The sequence below is a fragment of the Moschus berezovskii genome, chromosome 7 (genome assembly GCF_049115385.1).
Source record: "Moschus berezovskii isolate FMDL1 chromosome 7, NW_MosBer_1.0, whole genome shotgun sequence".
In the NCBI taxonomy this organism is placed as follows: domain Eukaryota; kingdom Metazoa; phylum Chordata; class Mammalia; order Artiodactyla; family Moschidae; genus Moschus; species Moschus berezovskii.
In genome coordinates this window covers 4,986,872-5,002,443 of record NC_142466.1, presented here as the reverse complement: position 1 = coordinate 5,002,443, position 15,572 = coordinate 4,986,872, and the positions used below count along the sequence as shown (strand labels likewise).

The window sequence follows — 15,572 nt, the reverse complement described above, 5'->3', positions numbered from 1 at the left end:
TTTCTGGGCTCCAAAATCACTCCGGATACTGATTGCAGTCATGAAATTAAAAGACGCTTACTCCTTGGAAGGAAAGTTATGACCAACCTAGATAGCATATTAAAAAGCAGAGACATTACTTTGCCAGCAAAGGTCTGTCTAGTCAAGGCTATGGTTTTTCCCATGGTCATGTATGGATGTGAGAGTTGGACTGTGAAGAAAGCTGATCTCCGAAGAATTGGTTCTTTTGAACTGTGGTACTGGAGAAGACTCTTGAGAGTCCTTTGGACTACAAGGAGATCCAACCAGTCCATTCTAAGGGAGATCAATCCTGGGTGTTCATTGGAAGGACTGATGCTAAAGCTGAAACTGCAATACTTTGGCCACCTCATGCGACGAGTTGACTCACTGGAAAAGACTCTGATGCTGGGAGGGATTGGGGAGAAGGATGAATGGGATGACAGAGAATGAGATGGCTGGATGGCATCACCAACTCTGTGGACATGAGTTTGAGTGAACTCCGGGAGTTGGTGATGGACAGGGAGGCCTGGTGTGCCGTGATTCATGGGGTAGCAAAGAGCCAGACACGATTGAGCAACTGAACTGAACTGAATTGAACTGACTCCTTTATTGAAAACTGACAGTGAATCTAAGTAAAGATATTTGCTATCTTCTTCATCTGTTGCTGAAGAAATATATAATGGGAAGCAAACAAATGACTATCAGAATAAAAAATAAATTTATTTTAAAGGTATTTTATGACTGGTATTTTACTTGTGACCTCTTAACTCATTCTTCTAAGAAATGGATAAATATCTTCAGAACCAATATTCAAGGTTTGTACTTTTTTTTTTCTCACCTGTGGACTGCAAGATTTGAATCAAATCATTTAATCCATATAATCGTGACCATGATTCAATAATAAATTTTATTATTCCCTGGTAGCTCAGCTGGTAAAGAATCAACTGTAATGCTGGAGAGCCTGGTTCAATTCCTGGGTCAGGAAGACCTGCTGGAGAAGGGATAGGCTACCCACTCCAGTATTCTTGGGCTTCCCTTGTGTCTCAGCTAGTAAAGAATTTGCCTGCAATGTGGGCGACCTGGTTTCCGTCCCTGGCTTGAGAAGGTCCCATGGATAAGACAATCTACCTTCTAACCACTCCAGTTTTCTGCCCTGGAGAGTTCTCAGGACCGTACAGTCCATGGAGTCACAGAGAGTCGGGCAGGACTGAGCAAATTTCACTTCACTACACTGATTAATTTACTATATATGCAAACAACCATGGAGGATTTCTACTGTTGTAGAAATCAAATCTCTCACAAAATTCTCAGAATCCAGCCCCTTTATTTATAAAACATATTGACATACATTATTGTCAACTGAAAATAATACAGGCTGGTATTTCCACATTATTTAATAATTTGTGTTCTTTTTTATTTATTTCTGAGACTACAGACTGTCATTGATGATGTAGAGATTAATCTGTTAAAAAGAAAAGAAAATTAAAAAAGCACTCTTTGTTTACTAAAGTTTTTGCTTAAGAAACTTTGCTCTCTTTATCATTTTCCTCAAGACAGCTTTAACATCTTTATTTCTTAAGCTATAGATCAAGGGATTCAACAAAGGAATCACCACTGTGTAGAAGACAGACACCACTTTATCCCTCTCCAGGGCATAGCTCGTACTTGGCCGGGAGTAATGAAAAGAACTGACCCATATTACAAGGTGACAACTGTCATGTGAGAGCCACAAGTGTAGAAGGCCTTCGAGTGGCCTTGGGTGGAGCAGGTCTTCAAGATGGAGGCAATGATGAAGAGATAGGAGGCAAGGGTAAGCACGGCGGGAGTGATGACGTTAGAGACAAACAAGAAATAGAGCACAGCCTGGTAACTTTCCTTCACATCACAGGCCAACTTGACACGGGGGGGCAGGTCACAGAAGAAATCAATGACATTGTTCACACAGAAGTTCAAGGTAAATGTTTCACTAATGACAGTGGTCGAGTTCACAAAGCCACCAAAATATGATGCCACAACAAGACTGGCACATAACCTTGGGGCCACGGCCTGGGAATAAAGCAAGGGGTTGGAGATGGCCACGTAGTGGTCATAAGCCATGGCATCCAACAAGTAACATTCAGTGCAGTTCATACCAGCAGCAAAGAAGAATTGAGCTAGGCAGCCAGCAAAAGAGATGCATTTGTCATCTGAGATGCAGGTTACCAGGATTTGGGGGCATAGACAGAAGCGTACCAGAAATCCAGGAATGACAGACTTCCAATGAAGAAATGCATGGGTATATGGAGCCGAGAATCAGAACAGATCAGAAAAATCAGCATGATGTTCCCTAGAAGACTGATGATATAAATGATGAGGAAGATGTAAAAGTGAACTCTCTGTAACCACGGGTCTGTCGTAAATCCTAAAAGTATAAACTCCTTCAAGGTGGTAAAATTTTTCTCATTGATTTGGGTTTCTATGGTTCTTTTCTGTAAATGGATTAATAAATATGTCATACTTTAAGATATCAGTATGTCATCCATTCACCCCTGGTCACCTAATCTAAGATAAAGGAGGCAGGAATACACAATGGTTCTGGGAAAACTGAACCTCTACATGGGGGAAAAAAGTGAAATTAGAACAATTTCTAATAACATACACAAAAATAAACTCAAAATGGATTAAAGATCTAAATGTAAGACAAGATATTATAATACTCTTAGAGGAAAATATAGGCAGAACACTATCTGACATAGATCACAATAAGGTTATTTTAGATCCATCTACTAGAGTAATGAAGATAAAACCAAAAAGAAACAAATGGGACTTAAGCAAACTAAAAAGCTTTTGTACAGCAAAAGAAGACATAAACAAAACAAAACAAAATAAAACACAGAAAGGAGGGAAAAAAAAACTGGCAAATGAACCAATTGACAAAGGATTTATCTGTAAATACACAACTTATGTAGTTCAATGTCAAAACAAACAACCTCAATCAAAAAATGAGAGGAAGATCTACACAGATATTTTTCCAAAGAAGACTTATAAATGACCAAGAGGCAAGGAAATGATGCCCAACACAACTAATTATCAGAGAAATTCAAATAAAAACTACAACAAGGTATTTCCTCTCATCAGTCAGAATAGCCATCATCAAAAAATCTACAAACAATAAATGCTGGAGAGAGAGAGAGTGTGGAAAAAAGGAAACCTTCCTACACCAATGATGGGAATATAAATTGGTACAACCACCATGGAGAACAGTAGTTTCCTTTAAAAAAAAAAAAAAAAAAAAAACTAAAAATAGAACTACCATATGACCCAGAAATCCCACTCCTGAGCATATACCTGAAGAAAACCATAATTCCCAAAGATACATACATCCCAATTCATTGCTGCACTATTTACAATAACTAGACTCTTGAGAGTCCCTTGGACTGCAAGGAGATCCAACCAGTTCATTCTAAAGGAGATCAATCCTGGGTGTTCATTGGAAGGACTGATGCTAAAGCTGAAACTCCAATACTTTGGCCACCTCATGCGACGAGTTGACTCACTGGAAAAGAGTCTGATGCTAGGAAGGATTGGGGGTGGGAGGAGACGGGGACGACAGAGAATGAGATGGCTGGATGGCATCACCGACTTGATGGACATGCGTTTGAGTAAACTCCGGGAGTTGATGATGGACAGGGAGGCCTGGCGTGTTGTGATTCATGGGGTCGCAGAGTCGGACATGACTGAGAGACTGAACTGAACTGAATACATGGAAGCAGCCTAAATGTCCATCAATGGAGGAATGGATAAAGAAAATGTAGTACATAAACACAATGTAATATTGTTATTGCTATTTTAGTTGCTAAGTTGTGTTTGACTCTTTTGCGAACCCATGGGACTATAGCCCACCAGGCTATTCTTGCCTGGGATTTCCCAATGTTTTTCCATTTCCTTCTCCAAGGGATCTTCCCAACCTAGGAATCAAACCTGCATCCCCTGCTTGGCAGTCAGATTTTTTACCACACAGCCACTTGAGAAGTCCACGATGGAATATTATTCAGCCATTAAAAAGAACAAAATTATTCTATTTTCCATGACATGGATAGACCCAGAGATTGTCGTAAAGAGTGAAGTATGTCAGACAAAGACAAAGTTTATCTCATATTGCTTATATGAAATATATTTAAAAAATAGTACAGATGAACCTGTTACAAAACAGAAATAAAGCCATAGATATAGTAAACAAACATAGTTATCAAAAGGGAAAGGGTGGGGAGAAGAATAAATTGGAAGATCGGGATTGCATATACACACTGCTATGTGTAAAATAGATACCTAGTAAGAACCTAGTGTACAGCAAAGGGAACTCTACTCAATACTCTATAGCGACCTAATGGGAATTATTTTTTACTTGATACATGTATAGGTATAACTGATTCACTTTGCTATGCATGAGACACTAATACAACATTGTAAATCAACTGTACTCCAATAAAAACTTAAGATATCAGTATATCATCAAATGCCATTTTTTAAATTGGAGGCTAATTATTTTACAATATTATATTGGTTGGTTTTTCCATACATTGACATGAATCTCAAATGCCATTTTAAATCATGAAAATTCCAACTGATACATATATACTATTACTTATAAGACATGTTTATGCTGAACTGGTTATCATTCTTTGATACCTGGGAAATCATTGTATGCTGCCTTGAAAGAACAGCTGAACTGTTCATAGTGTGTGTCACCTCATATTTTAATCTAATTTTCCTCCTTTAGAGAAAGCATGGTTCTATTCTCCTCTGTTTGCACCTAGTATGATTTGGGGCCAGATATGCCCTTTTTTTTTTTAAGCAATTTGAAGAAATGCTTTGTTTTTCTTCTCAGGTACTTGAATCCTTTTATCATTTTCCAGATAGTCACATGGATAAACATACTTTATTATTCTAACCATATTTTGCATTATCTTTGGAAGTGCATTTTGCTTTAACTTCCTTGAAGGCAATACTTATATTTTATTCAAGTTTTTAATCCACAAAGCAAAGAACAATGAAATAAAAAATGTGTAATTTAAGTTAAAAAAAATCAATTAACTTAGACACTAGGAATTTGAGACCATAGCTAACTTTATGACACTCCAATGCATCCAGAAGAGAAGTGAAAAGATACAGCAAAGAAAAAATTTGCTTATAATGAGGCTTGGATTTCCTACAGACATGAGGTTAAAAAAAAACAAAAAACAACTGGTTGAAAAAGTTATTTTTGTACCATGATACACTGAATCAGTTCAGTTCAGTTCAGTCGCTCAGCTGTGTCCAACTCTTTGAGACCCCATGAATTGTAGCACGCCAGGCCTCCCTGTCCATCACCAACTCCCGGAGTTCACTCAAACTCATGTCCCTCGAGTCGGTGATGCCATCCAGCCTTCTCATTCTCTGTCGTCCCCTTCTCCTCCTGCCCCAACTCCCTCCCAGCATCAGAGTCTTTTCCAGTGAGTCAACTCATCGCATGAGGTGGCCAAAGTATTGGAGTTTCAACTTTAGTATCAGTCCTTCCAATGAACACCCAGGACTGGTCTCCTTTAGAATGGACTGGTTGGATCTCCTTGCAGTCCAAGGGACTCTCAAGAGTCTTCTCCAACACCACAGTTCAAAAGCATCAATTCTTCGGTGATCAGCTTTCTTCACAGTCCAACTCTCACATCCATACATGACCACGGGAAAAACCACAGCCTTGACTAGACGGACCCTTGTTGGCAAAGTAATGTCTTGCTTTTTAATATGCTATCTATGTTGGTCATAACTTTCCTTCCAAGGAGTAAGCATCTTTTAATTTCACAGCTGCAATCACCATCTGCAGTGCTTTTGGAACCCAAAAAAATAAAGTCTGACACTGTTTCCACTGTTTCCCCATCCATTTCCCATGAAGTGATGGGACCAGATGCCATAATCTTAGTTTTCTGAATGTTGAGCTTTAAGCCAAATTTTTCACTCTCTTCATTCACTTTCATCAAGAGGCTTCTGAGTTCCTCTTCACTTTCTGCCATAAGGGTGGTGTCATCTGCATAACTGAGGTTATTGATATTTCTCCCGGCAATCTTCATTACAGCTTGTGCTTCTTTCAGCCCAGCGTTCCTCATGATGTAGGGAGAAGGGAGGTGGGAGCGGGGTTCAGGAGGGGGAACTTATGTAAACCCGGGGCGAATTCATGTCAATATATGGCAAAACCAACCAATATAATATTGTAAAATAATTTGCCTCCAATAAAAAATAAATTAATTACTTAAAAAAATAAAATAAAATAAGGAGTCAAAAAAAAAATTAAATAAGCAGGGTGACAATATACAGCCTTGACTTACTCCTTTTCCTATTTGCAACCAGTCTGTTGTTCCATGTCCATTTCTAACTGTTGCTTCTTGACCTGCATACAGGTTTCTCCAGAGGCAGATCAGGTGGTCTGGTATTCCCATCTCTTTCAGAATGTTCCACAGTTCATTGTGATCCACACAGTCAAAGGCTTTGGCATAGTCAATGAAGCAGAAATAGATGTTTTTCTGGAACTCTCTTGCTTTCTCCATGATCCAGCGGATGTTGGCAATTTGATCTCTGGTGCCTCTGCCTTTTCTAAAACCAGCTTGAACATCTGGAAGTTCATGGTTCACGTATTGCTGAAGCCTGGCTTGGAGAATTTTGAGCATTCCACTGAATAATGGTCCATAAATATAACCAGATTTTAATTGCTTGGTTTTCCCTGGTAGTTCAGCTGGTAAAGAGTCCTCCTGCAATGCAGGAGACTGTGAATCTGTTAATGTTATTCTAGATGAGAAAAGGTTATTACAATTAAGAAACTTGAGATAGAGAGATTATCTGTTCATGCATGCTAAGTCATTTCAGTCGTGCCCAATTTTTGGCGACCCTATGGACCATATCCTGGAGGAAGAAATGGTAACCCACTTCAGTATTCTTGCCTGGAGAATCCCAGGGACAGAGGAGACTGGTGGGCTGCTGTCTATGGGGTCGCACAGAGTCGGACACAACTGAAGTGACTTAGCATGCATGCATGTATTGGAGAAGGAAATGGCAACCCACTCCAGTATTTTTGCCTGGAAAATCCCAGGGACAGAGGAGCCTGGTGGGCTGTTGTCCATGGGGTCGCACAGAGTCAGACACGACTGAAGTGACTTAGCAGCATGGACCATACCCAGCTAGGCTCCTCTGTTCATGGGATTTCTCAGGTGAGAACACTGGAATGGTTTGCCATTTCCTCCTCCAGGGGATATTCCCCACCCAGGGATTGAACTCAAGTCTCCTGCAGCTTCTGTATTGCAGGCTGATTCTTTACTGCTGAGTCATCTGGGAAGCCCAAAACAATCACAAGCATCCTTATATGAAGGAGGAAGATGGAAATTTGATTACAGACTCAAGAGTAAGAGGCAATGTGACTGCAGAAACAGAGAGAGGAGTGATGCAACCCCAAGGAAAGCCAACAGCCACAGAAAGTCAGGAGAGGCAAGGACAGTACTTTTCACTAGACCCTCTAGATGGAGTGTTGGACTTCTGACTTCCAGAAATTAGGAGAAAATAAATTCTTGTGGTTTTAAGCCACCAAGTTTGTGGTAATTTGATATAGTAGCATTAGGAAACTAATTAATATATTCATGGAAAAAATATCTAACACTCTTTTTTCCTTTAAGGTCTAGGCAGGAGCCTAGACTCTTGCCAGCAATAGAGGAAGCATCATCTCTGATTGCCTATGTTACAATCCATAGAGCCCTTACTTCAATGCACCACAATCAAAAAAACATCTAAATTATATTTGTCAGTGTTATAAATTGGCAAGAGACACAAAGTTTCTGTTAATGAGTCCAAGGCTTTGAAAATATATTAGAGATAATTTTCATCTTAGCCACCTTTCTAAGCCACAGACTTAAAATTGATATAGCAAATAAAAAATTGCTTTTGGAATCATACCTAAAATGATTGTTGTTTAGTTACTAAGTTGTGCCTTACTCTTTTACAACCCCATGGACTGCCAGGCTCCTCTGTCCATGGGATTTCCCAGGCAAGAAGACTGGAATGGGTTGCCATTTCCTTCTCTAGAGTATCTTTCCAACCCCAGGTTTGAACTTGCATCTCTCCATTGGCAGACAGATTCATACCTAAAATATGGTACGAGAAGCTCCATACCTAAGATATTGTAAGAATCTATAATTATATTATTTAAAACAAATATGAAAGCTATAGATTTTGTCAAAGTAGAAATTCTTCACAATAAGAAAAGAAGGTTGTAATAAGAGACATTTAATTTCTTTTTGAATTTCAATGCTGCCAGGTGGAAAGATCATTTTTTTAACGGAACATATTCCTGAAAACGGTTTAAGACCAAGAACAAAGAGACCTGGGTTCTGATCTCAGTTCAGTTCAGTCACTCAGTCGTGTCCAACTCTTTGCGACCCCATGAATCACAGCACGCCAGGGCTCCCTGTCCATCACCAACTCCTGGAGTCCACTCAAACTCATGTCCCTCGAGTCGGTGATGCCAACCAGCCATCTCATTCTCTGTCGTCCCCTTCTCCTCCTGCCCCCTGATCTCAGTTAGCTGCAGCCAATTTTAAGTAACAGAGGCTTCCCCACTGGCTCAGCAGTAAAAGAATCCATCTGGAATGTAGGAGCCATGTCAGGAGCCACAGGTTCAATTCCGGGGTCAGGAAGATCCCCTGGAGAAGGAAATGGCAACCCACTCCAGTATTCTTGCCTAGAATATCCCATGTACAGAGACGCCTGGAGAACTACAATCCATGGGGTCACAAAAGATTAGTCACGATTTAGCAAGCAAACAACTATTTTAAATAAAATTAAAAATTATATTTTTTAACTTATTTCAGTGAATTTTATGAGATCACAGATATGAGAAAGAACTTTGAGAACTAGAAGTTAAAACTACAAATTGCATCCTCTATGATTTCATGACATTTTTCATCTCTGCAGTCTGTCCTTCAGTTATATTTGCTTTACCTCCCAAGGATTTTCCGTGGCAATCTTGCTGTGAATTTCATGTATTTCCTATGCATAAATGTCCCACTCTTTAACATGTTGCTTTTGCACAAACAGAACTTGCTAGGATTATTTTCAGAATTACAGTTAGAAATAAAATTTGCAGGAGACATTTCTTCCCTAAACTTTCCTATTTTCTTCTACCATTATTAAGACATAAAATAGACATAAGAGTGAATGTCTACATACATGAATATATATATGTATATATACACAAATGCTTTCATATACCAAAAAAAAAAAAAAAAAGGTTTGGCAGTGGCTTAGGGCAAGACATAAAACTCAGGTAAATAATATAAATTAGAAAAATGTGAAATGGAAAAATAAGCCCTGGACATAACAAGCAAGGATAAAACCTGCTACACACTTAACCAGTCCCACGCACTGCTCTGTGCAGACCATAAATTTGACTCAAAACTTTCTGGAAGCCTATGTATACAATTAGTACAGTCTAACACTTCTAATGCTGCTTCACAGGTGGCTCAGCAGTAAAGAATCCACCTGCCAATGCAGGAGACATAGGAGATGGCAAGCCACTCTAGTATTCTTGCCTGGGAAACCCCACGGACAGAAGAACCTTGAAGGCTACAGTCCATGGGGGTAATAAAGACTTGGAAACAACTTAGTGACTAAATAACGGGAGTGTCAAACAAACAAACTAACTAACCCAGAAAAGGTGGGCAGCAATATTACCATTCTTGATACTAACTTTGAAATCACTTCTCTCAAGGATCCGTGCAAAAAAAGTGAGTAAACGATAATGCATAATATAGTACATTGAATGAAAGTGAATGTTGCTCAGCTGTGTCCGGCTCTTTGTAAACCCATGGGCCCCATGGCCCCAGTGGACCCCACGGACTCCATTGAATAGTAGACTGATAAATGTAGACACAAAAAGAGCTTTTGTCGAGCTACATTTATTTGCCATTTATCCATAGGCTGCATGCTTTGATTCAGGGGATACTGAGAAACTTCCCCCCCCCCAAAAAAAAAATGTCTCCTCCTCCTCATCTGTTAAATATCTCCCTGCACAGAGACTTTCTAAAAGGTTGATGGTTGTAGGAGTGGCCATCCAGAAGGAGTTGATCTCTTTGTAAGCTCCCAGTCCTGTCTAGGACTAATGCATTTTGCCATCTGTGTGGTTCAGTTTGATACTTTAATCAGACAGTTCTTGAGTTAGATATCAATTGTGATAGTATAGCATAATGTCAAAGATAGATGTAGGTATAGATATAAATCATTATGGGCAGATAGATATAGATGATGATGATGGATAAACAGATAAATGATAGGTTATTGCAGTACTCCTTCTCCTGCAGGGCGCCAGATAAGTCGCTTCAGTCACGTCCGACTCTTTGTGACCCTATGGACTATAGCACACCAGGCTCCTCTGTCCATGGGATTTTCCAGGCAAGAATACCTGAGCAGATTGTCATTTCCTATTCCAGGGGATCTTTCTGACCCCAGAGATCAAACCCAGGTCTCCCTTTTCTCTTGCACTAACATGCAGGTTCTTTATTGCTAGCACCACCTGGAAAGCCCGATATAGAAAAAGAAGCATGATAAAGTCATGATTATACTGACCCATTTTATTTTTTCTATATATTGACTTACTCTAAGGAATAAGACTTTCTCTTCTTAGTGAGACATGGGCCACACCATCTACAGAGTGTTGATGAGAATGAAAACATCCATGAAGAACACATCCACCTGCTAGTTTCACTGAAAGAGAAAGTAAGGCCTGAAGAAAAGATATTTGGAAACATTTTATTAATAGCTTCTTTCACTAAATATAATTATAGGAGAGAACACTTTATTCTCTTCCATGAAGCAAAATTTTGTTACAGTTTGATTATATTCAACACAGTTTTGTCCATATTATGATTTACTGAGCTTTTCCCTCTGGATAAATTAAACTAAATTAATTAAACACAGTACTTTCTTCATGAAAATAGTTACTCCATTTGAATTTCACCGTGGTCCAGAATTATCCACATTACATTAGAATAAAAAAAGTACTTTTTACTCATTCCAAAGAAATTCTCTCTCCAGTGATAACAGGATGGGGAGAACTTATAAGCCTGAACACCCCTTTGGGACATGTTACTAGAAGCAGAGGACTTTGTGTTGCTCTGGTGCCAAGTGTCCAATTATAATACTCACTATCTTTCTGGAATGAAATGGGAGAGATCATTCATCACCAATATAATTGATTGAATTACCTTGAAAAACTTTTTTGATTGCTAAGTTAATTAATGCATTTGAAATAAAAGAAAAACTTGCAGAAAGGAATAACCAACACCATAGACTAGCAAGGTAGATGCTCAGGAATTATTTATAGTCTATAATGATAATAATAATGCTAATTAAAATAGTAATGACAGAGTTTTAGTTCTTAAACATGTTCATGATGACCTTATTTGCACGTTTTATAAACATTTAAACTGAGACAGAATTTGAGAAATTGATTGAGAGACAGAAAAAGTCATGTAGCTAAAGCAAACTTCATCTTCTTTTCAGACCTTATTTATATTTATTCAATCAAAACAGAATTGGAAGAAAACCTTAAGTACACAGAACTGAGTTAACTGTAAGGGTGATAAGATCCTGAATGAGCTTAGTAAGAGTTATTAGGCAAGCTCAGGATAGAGATAATCTAAGTGTGAACCCCAGCCCAACTACTCACCAGTCTTGTGACCAAGAGTGATGCACCTAAGCCCACCAAGCCTCTGTTTACGTACCCATAAAATGAAAATAAATTGCCTTTCTCATAAAATTGTTGTGAAGATTAAATGAAATGACATATACAGAAAATTTTAATATATCTCAATAAAACTTAGTGAGACAATGAAAAGAAAGAAAGAGAGATATAGTACCTGGTCTTGTGGAATTTACACCCTCATTTCATTGAGGTAATCAAAACTTGTATAAATTTATACTTATAAAATATGACTATGTTGGGAAGGAAAATAATAACATGTCATCAGACTGCATCAGAAGATCTAACATAATGTGGAATCAGAGGAGACTTATCTGAGGAGATGATATTTGACTTGCGAGCAAAAAGATAGTAACAGAAATTCTCTGGTCAAAGTGGGTGATAGGAGAAGGGATGGCAGCCTAAAGGAGGATAGGGAGAATAGTTCTGCAGAGGTTACAGGAAGTGCAAAGGCACTAATTGAGAAAAAGCACTGTAGATTCCAGAAGGTAAAGGAAATTCATGTGGAAGTATCCAAGAGAGTTAAGAGAACAGAATTGAATTTGGCATGAGAGGTGAGCAAGGCCTGACAGCATAGGGACTAGTGGCCATTCCTGGGTCAGGAAGAACCTGTGGAGAAGGAAATGATAACCCACTCCGGTGTTCTTGCCTGGGAAATCCCATGGACAGAGGAGCCTGTCTGACTACAGTCCATGGGGTGGCAAAAGAACCAGACACAACTAGAGACTAAACAACAACAACAGTCAATTGTTAATGATTCTGGAATATATTCAAAGGGAGTGAAAAGGAGCCATTTATGGTTGGTGTGGTCAAATAAAATCCTAAATAAAACTCTCTTTATACATGGGACTTGATGATGAAAATTTTGAGCACCCAAATATCTCTGAAGTTTCTTTGTTTGAAAACCCAGTTTCCTTTCTCTCAGGAGGGAAAAAAACTGTCTAGGATGGTCTACCGGAGAAGGCAATGGCACCCTACTCCAGTACTCTTGCCTGGAAAATTCCATGGACGGAGGAGCCTGGTGGGCTTCCGTCTATGGGGTTGCACAGAGTCAGACACGACTGAAGCGACTTAGCATCAGCAGCAGCAGCAGGATAGTCTACATGGCAGGAGACATCTATATCTTTTAAATTCTTGCCGTCAACACTCATCTTTGCTGCTAGGTCCTAAAGAGAGTTTCAAACACAACCCAGATGGGGAGTACAAGCACTTTTCTGGGAACACTCAGGTATATACTTAAGGGTTGGTTGGATTGTATTAATTGTCATAAGCAGGGTCTGAACAGTATTTAGGGACTAGATACTATGGGAGGTGGACAATGTGAATAAACTATAAAGTAACATCAACAGATCCCTATCATCAGTACAGTTGAGATGTAAGACCAAAAAAAGACAACTAGCCAAAATATTATGAAAACATTGCCAAGAGGACTATGAAGACATAAAAAAGGATATATTAAGATTTCATTGCATTCATTTCATTGTGAAAAAAAAAAAGAGAAGTCCTAATTGAAGGGTTGAAGTGAAGTTGCTCAGTCGTGTCCGACTCTTTGTGACTCCATGGACTGTCACCTACCAGGCTCCTCAGGCGAAAGTCCATGGAGTTTTTCAGACAAGAGTACTGGAGTGGGTTGCCATTTCCTTCTCCAGGGGATTTTCCTGACCCAGGAATCAAACCTAGGTCTCCCACATTACAGGCAGACACTTTACCATCTGAGCCACAGGGAAGCTGTTTTTCATATAAAAGAATTTCAATTGAGTGATTGGATCATAATTATGAAAGCAATCATCACTGAAAACAATCATTTGAAAAGCAATAATTTGTTCTTTCATATATATATATATATATTTAAAGACACTTACCTTCTATGAAATACAAGTAAGCTAGATACTGACCCCACCCATCTGCTCTTCTGGGAATACAGGAAACTACATTACCAGCTCACTCTGCAGTTAGGGAAAGATCCCAAGACTAGATTTTAGCCAATGGAGTAAAAATAAAAGTGAGATGCACCAATGTTATTTCTGGCTATAAAACACTATGCACAATCATCTATAGTCTGTCTTCAGTTCAGTCTGGATCACTTAAGTTGTTCAGTCTTGTCTGACTCTTTGCGACCCATTGGACTGCAGCACACCAGGCCTCCCTGTTCATCAGCAACTCTCGGAGTTTACACAAACTCATGTCCATTGAGTTGGTGATGCCATCCAACTATCTCATCCTCTGTCATCCCCTTCTCCTCCTTCCTTCAATCTTTCCCAGCATCAGGGTCATTTCAAATGAGTCAGTTCTTCACATCAGGTGGCCAAAGTATTGGAGTTTCAGCTTCAACATTAGACCTTCCAATGAATATTCAAGAATGATTTCCTTTAGGATGGACTGGTTGTATCTCCTACTGTCCAAAAGACTCTCAAGAGTCTTCTTGAACACCACAATTCAAAAGAATCAGTATTTTGGTACTCAGCTTTCTTTATAGTCCAGCTCTCACATCCATACAAGACTCCTGGAAAAATCATAGCTTTTACTAGATGGACTTTTGTTGACAAAGTAATGTCTCTGCTTTTTAATATACTGTCTAGGTTGGTCATGACTTTTCTTTCAATGAACAAGCGTCTTTTAATTTCAGGGCTACAGTCACCTTCTACAGTGAATTTGGAGCCCACCAAAAATGAAGTCTCCCACTATTTCCATACTTTTCCCATCTATTTGCCATGAAGTGATGGGACCAGATGCCATGATCTTAGTTTTCTGAATGTTGAGCTTTAAGCCAACTTTTCCACTCTCTCACTTTCATCAAGAGGCTCTTTAGTTCTTAGCTTTCTGCAATAAGTGTGGTGTCATCTGCATATCTGAGGTTACTGATATTTCTAGCAGCAATGTTGATTTCAGCTGTGCTCCATCCAGTCCAGGATTTCTCATGATGTACTCTGCATATAAGTTAAATAAGCAGGGTGACAATATACAGCCTTTATATACTCCTTTCCTCATTTGGAACAAGTCTGTTGTTCCGTGTCCAGTTCTAACTGTTGCTTCCTGACAGATTTCTCAAGAGTCAGGTCAGGTGGTCTGCTATTCCCATCTCTTTCCGAATTTTCCACAGTTTATTGTGATCCACACAGTCAAAGGCTTTGGCATAGTGGATAAAGCAGAAATAGATATTTTTTTCTGGAACTCTCTTGCTTTTTAGTTGATCCAGGGATGTTGGGAATTCGATCTCTGGTTCCTCCGTCTTTTCTATGTCCAGCTTGAACATCTGGAAGTTCATGGTTCACGTATTGTTGAAACCGGGCTTGGAGAATTTTGAGTATTACTTTGTTACCGTGTGAGATGAGTACAATTGTGTGGTAGTTTGAACACTCTTTGGCATTGCCATTCTTTGGGATTGGAAGGAAAACTGACCTTTTCTAGTCCTTTGGCCCCTGCTGAGTTTTCCAAATTTGCTGGCATATTTAGTGTAGTACTTTCACAGCATCATCTTTTAGGATTTGAAATAGCACAACCGGAATTCCATTACATTCACTAGCTTTGTTCGTAGTGATGCTTCCTAAGGCCCACTTGACTTCACATTCCAGGATGTCTGACGCTAGGTGAGTGATCACATCTTGATTATATGGATCATGAAGATTTTTTTTCTTTGTACAGTTCTTCTGTGGATTCTTGACACCTCTTCTTAATATCTTCTCCTTCTGTTCAGTCAGTCAGTTCAGTTCAGTCGCTCAGTCGTGTCCAACTCTTTGCAACCCCATGAATCACAACACGCCAGCCCTCCCTGTTCATCACCAACTCCCGGAGTTCACTCAAACTCATGTCCATCGAGTCA

The 15,572-nt window shown here is 39.3% G+C and overlaps 1 pseudogene; it reads right to left on the bottom strand.

Moving 5' to 3' along the window:
• Positions 1–1,504: 1,504 nt before the first annotated feature.
• Positions 1,505–2,495, bottom strand: LOC129557420 (olfactory receptor 9G19-like; annotated as a pseudogene).
• Between the last annotated feature and the right edge of the window lie 13,077 nt (positions 2,496–15,572).